Raw genomic sequence first — 6,000 nt, 5'->3', positions numbered from 1 at the left:
TAGGCAACAGGCTTGAGCAGTGGAATGTACAGCAAGGCAAAAGGGCCCACAATGACCCCCTGGCTGAATACTGACAGGCCCATCAGGTGACTCACCTCAGAATATCCATAGGCCCTAACAGACCAATGGGCTTCTTACAAGCAGGCACAGGTACCAAAAAAAAGGAAAAATTCCATACGTCCCCATACCTCCTCATCTTCCCCCTTTAAATACAGCCCCCACGAGGGGCCCCTCTGCTTTGCTGCCCTGCCCACTGCAGGACATTTGGAGACCCCCATCCAGTCGAGAGAGACACCACACAGTACAGACTGAGATCAAATTTGGAAGTAGTTAAAATGTCTCTCCTACAAACTTTCACCTTAATTCCAACAGCGCTTCTATTCCTACATCTAGCCTCTATTAGGACTTCATCAACAGTTGTATAAAGCAAGGTAGGGGAAATATTCCCTAGCCAGACATAATATCCATTCCCATAAATCATGCAGGTAGAGGAGACACAACTTCTCTTCATGAAGCCTGCTACATTCCTATTTTCATAATCCTATCAACCCTTAACACTTTTCAGTTCTCTCTGTTAAAAAGAACAGCAGAGGCTTGAAATGACCTCACTTGAGCCAAGTCGCCAAACCAGGACTTCATACCTAATCTAAAAGCTGTTTTAACCTTCCGAAGAAATATGTCTTAACTAGTCATTCAGGAATTCTCTGGCTTGTGCCAATGAAGTAATCTGCCACAGGGGCCTTTCCATCCCCTGAAGGAAGATGAGGTAATCTGCATAAGACTCCCTGCTCTCCCGCTAAGGGAAAGTGACCTTGCCGGAATAATCCTCTTCTTTAGCTCAAAACAGCTTGCCCCATCCTCCTTCCCATAAAAAATCTCCACTTTGTACAACTCCTCTGAGCTCCCCTCTACTCGCTGGATGGGTGCAACCTGATTCCTGAGTCATTTAATAAAGTCAACCGGATCTTCAAATTTACCCAGTTGAATTTTGTTTTTTAACATCTCAGTTTGGTTGTAACGCCTGTCAGGACTTACGTTGGTTTGCAAACTGACCCCCATACAAGGAGGGCAACGAGAAATCGAAGAAAGAGGGCACTCAGGATTGGTGGACGGCACCTGCTCACAAGGCTTATTTGGGTGGCTGCAAGATGAGTGGACTTTCGTACCTGCTGGCCAGAATCTTGCAAGTTTATATTGAGGCATTCACAGGGTGGAGTCACAGGGACTGTCCAGATGGTCTCAATGACACATTGCTCTCTCCAGGCTGTGTCCTAGAAAACGGCTCCAGCTGCGGGAACGGTGAGCAGAAAGTACACTGCTAGGACTGTGATGGGGGCAAGGAGCCTCCACTGCCTGGCACCAGCTCATGCGTCAGTCTGTGGTCACGTCCTCTCCATGATCTCCTCCAACAGCGTCACCAGTGGGTGTCGGTACCACTGTTTGTGGGGCTTCTGTATCAAAGGTTCCTAGAAACTTCTCTATTTCTACTCCCTAATGATTTTACCCACTCATGTGCAAAAGTCTCTGGGTCTCCAGCAACGGTTGAGCCAAGGGACCCTGGCCCTTTGGTTACTCCTTACCTTGATTAATCAGCCTAATTGTTGCCCCAAGGGATTGCTGGTCAGGTTTCTCATTGTGATCTCTGCCTCTGGGCTTTTCAAGTTTCTCCAAACTGGGGTAAACGGAGCAGACTTGTTTGGATCCTTTTAAAGGTGGGGGACCCACAGGAGTTCTCTGTGGCCCCCCAAAGCTTTGATAGTGCTGTATTACGACCTTTGTTTTAACCCCATCAATGTCCATTTTATTCATCTGTTTTCTTAATAACCACCTAAAGATTTGCACTGTGGGGACAAATTTCATGACTTACCCTCTTCTGTTTCCTCTTCGTTTCATTCCTATCAAAATTTACCTTTTCACCTTATATCTTAATAACTGTTTAAAAATTTCCACGTTGTTGGGAAGATTTTCTTGACTCTCCGTTCCACTTCTCCCCATTCTCTTATTCTTTAACCTAGTGTTTTTATTAGCATCTGTAAGGCTCAATTTACCAGATCACCAGTTTATTATAAAAGATGTAACTCAGGAAGGGCCAGATGTTAAGAGATGCATAGGACGAGGTAAGGGGGAAAGGCCCAGAAGCTTGCATCCCCTCTCCAGGTGGCCACTCTCCCCATTTCTCCACAGTTCACCAACCTGGAAGCTCTTCAAACCCTGTCCTTTCGGGGTTTTCTGCAGGCTTTATTAGTACTAAGGCATGATTGATTAAATCATTGACCATTGCCAATTGATTCAACCTCTGGAGGAGAGGGGGTTTGTGAGGTGAGACTGACACCCTCTAATTATAAGGTTGGTTCTCCTGGCAACCAGTCCCTATCCTGAGGTGGGGTTTAAAAGTCACCTCGTTAAAGTAACAGAAGACATCTTTGTCACTCTCTTCACTTAGGACATTCTTAAGGGTTCAGGAGCTCTGTGCCAGGAATGAGGATACAAACCAAATATACGTTATTATAAATCACAATATCACATCCATCCAGAGCCCCTTCCTATTACAGGTCAGTATTACTATCTTAAGGAATAAGGGGACTCTGGCAGATCTAGTCATGAGGACAGCCAGCAACAGGCTCTGTTGTGGGTAATGAGAGTATTTTCATCCCCACTTTTCTTGACCATTTTTAAGCCAAAAGCAGTATAATTTAGGAATAAGTTTATCAGTCTGCATGCATACACACACACAAATGCATGCTGGGATTTTCAATGGTATTTATCCAGTGAACATATAGATTAGTTTGAAGAGCATTGATGTCTTACATCCTGAATCTTCTTACTTATGAACATACCTGCAATTTCTTCTTTATAAACTCATATAAAAGATCTCTCAAGAATGGTTTATAGTTTTTTACATTGAGATTCTTAAAGGGTATTGTGAGACATTTTTGGTATTATAAATAGTATCTTTTTAAGTCTCTAACTGTAATTGTTGATTCATAGAAATAAAGCCAATTTTGTTGTATTACCTTGTACCAACATCCTTAATATTCCTGATAATTAATCTATAGATTCATTGGTTATTCTACACAGGTACTCATATCATCCACAACTAATGAAGGTTTTATTTCTTCATTTTCAATTTTTATAACATTTTTTCCCTTGCCTTACTATTTTGACTAAATGTGTAGTACAATTTGGAAGATAAATAAATAATAATAATAAGCATTTTGTTTCTTATCTCATATCTCATCTCAATGAAAAATAGTTCAACATTTCATAACATTTGCTATAAGCTTTTTGCTAAAAATGTCTATTAGAGTAAGAAAGTTTTCATCTATTCCTACTTAGCTAAGAGTACTTTATCATAAATGATTGAATTTTATCAATGGCTTTCACTGCATATGATTTTCCTGCTTTATTCTGATAAGGAAGTAAATTATATTAATTGTTTTCTACTGTTCAGCCTCTATTCCTAGGATAAATCCAATATGGTTGTGATACATTGTGCTTTTTATATATTGCTGGATTCATGTATTAATAATTTAAGATAGTTGCTTTTCTGTGTATGAATGAAAATCATCCATTACTTTCCTTCCACCTAGTGTTCTTGTTTGGTTTTGGCGTTAAGTTTATGCTGGCCTCATAAAATAAATTGGAAGGTATTTCCAACTTTTCTATTCTCTAAAATATTTTATATAAGGTTTCTCTTATTTCTTACTTGAATATTTGGTAGAATTCATCAGCAAAGTCATCTGAAATTGTTGCTTTCTCTGTGGGAAGATATACACATAGAAAATACATGTCTAGCATGTAAGAAGCTTGGAAACCACCACTCCATCCTGACAAGTAAAAAGCTGAAAAGACTGAAAAATCAACGCTTCTTCTTGTATATGTCAATCTTAAAACTAAACAGCCAGTTATGTTACCAGCAAAATGGATTTATTTAGCAATAAAAGAGGAATTGCCGTTAGGGACAGACAAGCTATAGCAAACGCCACAGACAAATCCAGGGAACAAAGGGGAAGGAGAGGAGTTGAGAAGGGCTGTTATAAATGAGAAGTCCATTGGAGTAAACTTTTATTGGAAGTGTCATGGCTTTTCATTGGCTGAGTTGTGACAGTCTCTTATTGGCTGGGCTGTTGCCAGGCAGGGAGAAAATCATCGTTCTTCCTGCTGTGGTAGTAAAGTATTGGCCTCTTCCTGCTGGGTCTGCAAGGGGCTGCAGAGTGGTAGGGTGTGAGAATCCCCACTTCTGGCCTCCCAAAATCATTTTAGATGATGATTCCTTTATCCAGTTTCATAGATCCTAAGGGAGGGTAGGACACAGGGCAAATCACTCCAACATGAATTTGGTGAGACACAAACATTCAGACCCCAGAGATCTCTTTTTGCAAAATGATGATTTCAGTCATTGCCTATTTTTCTGTTTGGTGGCTGTTTTTTTCTTGTAGGAGTTCCTTATATATTTTTGATTTACGTAACTGGATATTCTCCCACTTTATGGGCTACTTTTTCATTCCCTTGGTCTATCTATTTTTTTCATTTCATTTATTTGGGAGAGAGAGAGAGCACGAGTGGGAGGAGGGTCAGAGGGAGAGGGAGAAGCAGACTCCACACCGAGCAGAGAGCCCAATATAGGACCCTGCGGTCACGACCTGAGCCGAAGACAGATGCTTAAGAGATGAAGGCACCCAGGTGCTCTCCCTTGATATATTTTTGATAAAAAAAAGTTTTAAGTTTTAATATAGTCCAATTTATTTTCTTCTTTTGTGATTAATAAAAAAATCTGCCTACTCCAAAGTCAATAATATGTTCTCCTACATTTTCCTTAAAATATATATAGTTTACCTTCACATTTAGAGGGTTGATCTACCTGGTAATAATTTTTGCATATGGTATGAGATAAGCCCAAGATAAATATATCTTATCCAAATGGCTATGCAATTAATCCAGCACCATTTATTTTAAAGACTCTCTTTTCCCACTACAATGCAGTATTACTTTTTTCAGTTTGTCCTTGTGGGAAGCTTATTTAACTATGGATTGGATTGCTTTAGTAAATATAAAACCATAAGGATTTTCTTTTTTTTTCCTTGTGTCAATTTAGAATGCATTATCTTTTAAAAGACTGTCCATTTCATCTACATTTTGAAATGTATTGGCATGAAGCTGTTCAAAAATCTTCCCTTATTTTTTAGATCTGCAGAATAATATTAATGTCCACTTCTCATTCTTAATTTTGATTATTTGCGTTTTTTCTTTTTTCCTTGATCGGTCTCTCTTAGAGTTTATCAATTTAATTAGTCTTTGTAAAAAACTCTCTTTTAGTTTTATTTTCTCAATTATATATTTTTCTTTCATGTCATTAACTTCTGCTCTTTATTATTATCTACCATCTTTTATTTTTCAGTTATTTTTTAAAAATTTATTTATTTATTTTAGAGACAGAGATTGTGAACATGAGCCGGAGGGGCAGAGGGAGAGGGGGAATCTCAAGCAGACTCCACACTGAGTGCAGAGCCCCTCAGGGGCCGATCTCAGGACCTTGAGATAACCACCTGAACAGAGACCAAGAGTCAGATGCTTAACCAACTGCACCATCCAAGCACTCGTTTTTAGTTCCTTTTTTAAACTTACTGAGGAGGAATGATTAGCTTATCAATTTATCAATCTTTTCTATTTTCTAATATATACATTCAAGTTATAAAATTGTCTATAAACACTGCTTTAGATCTATGCCATAAGTACTGGTAGTTTCAATATAATGCAATTCAAAATATTTTCTTGTTTCTATCATGGTTGATTTTTAATCCCATGAGTTATTTAGGAGTATAGTGGTTAATTTCTGTATGTATGGAATTTTTAAAGATTTTTTGTTTGTTTGTTTTTGTCTTTGTTTTGTTTGAGGGGACAGGTTCCTTCTTTTGGTTCGTTTCAACTATGGATCTCCAGCTTAAATCAATTGTGACCAGAAAACATATTCTGTATGATTTCAATCCTTTGAATTTGATG

This window comes from Mirounga leonina, unplaced genomic scaffold, assembly GCF_011800145.1.
Source record: "Mirounga leonina isolate KUSES-001 unplaced genomic scaffold, KU_Mleo_1.0 Mir_153, whole genome shotgun sequence".
Lineage (NCBI taxonomy): Eukaryota > Metazoa > Chordata > Mammalia > Carnivora > Phocidae > Mirounga > Mirounga leonina.
This window is presented reverse-complemented; position numbering follows the sequence as displayed.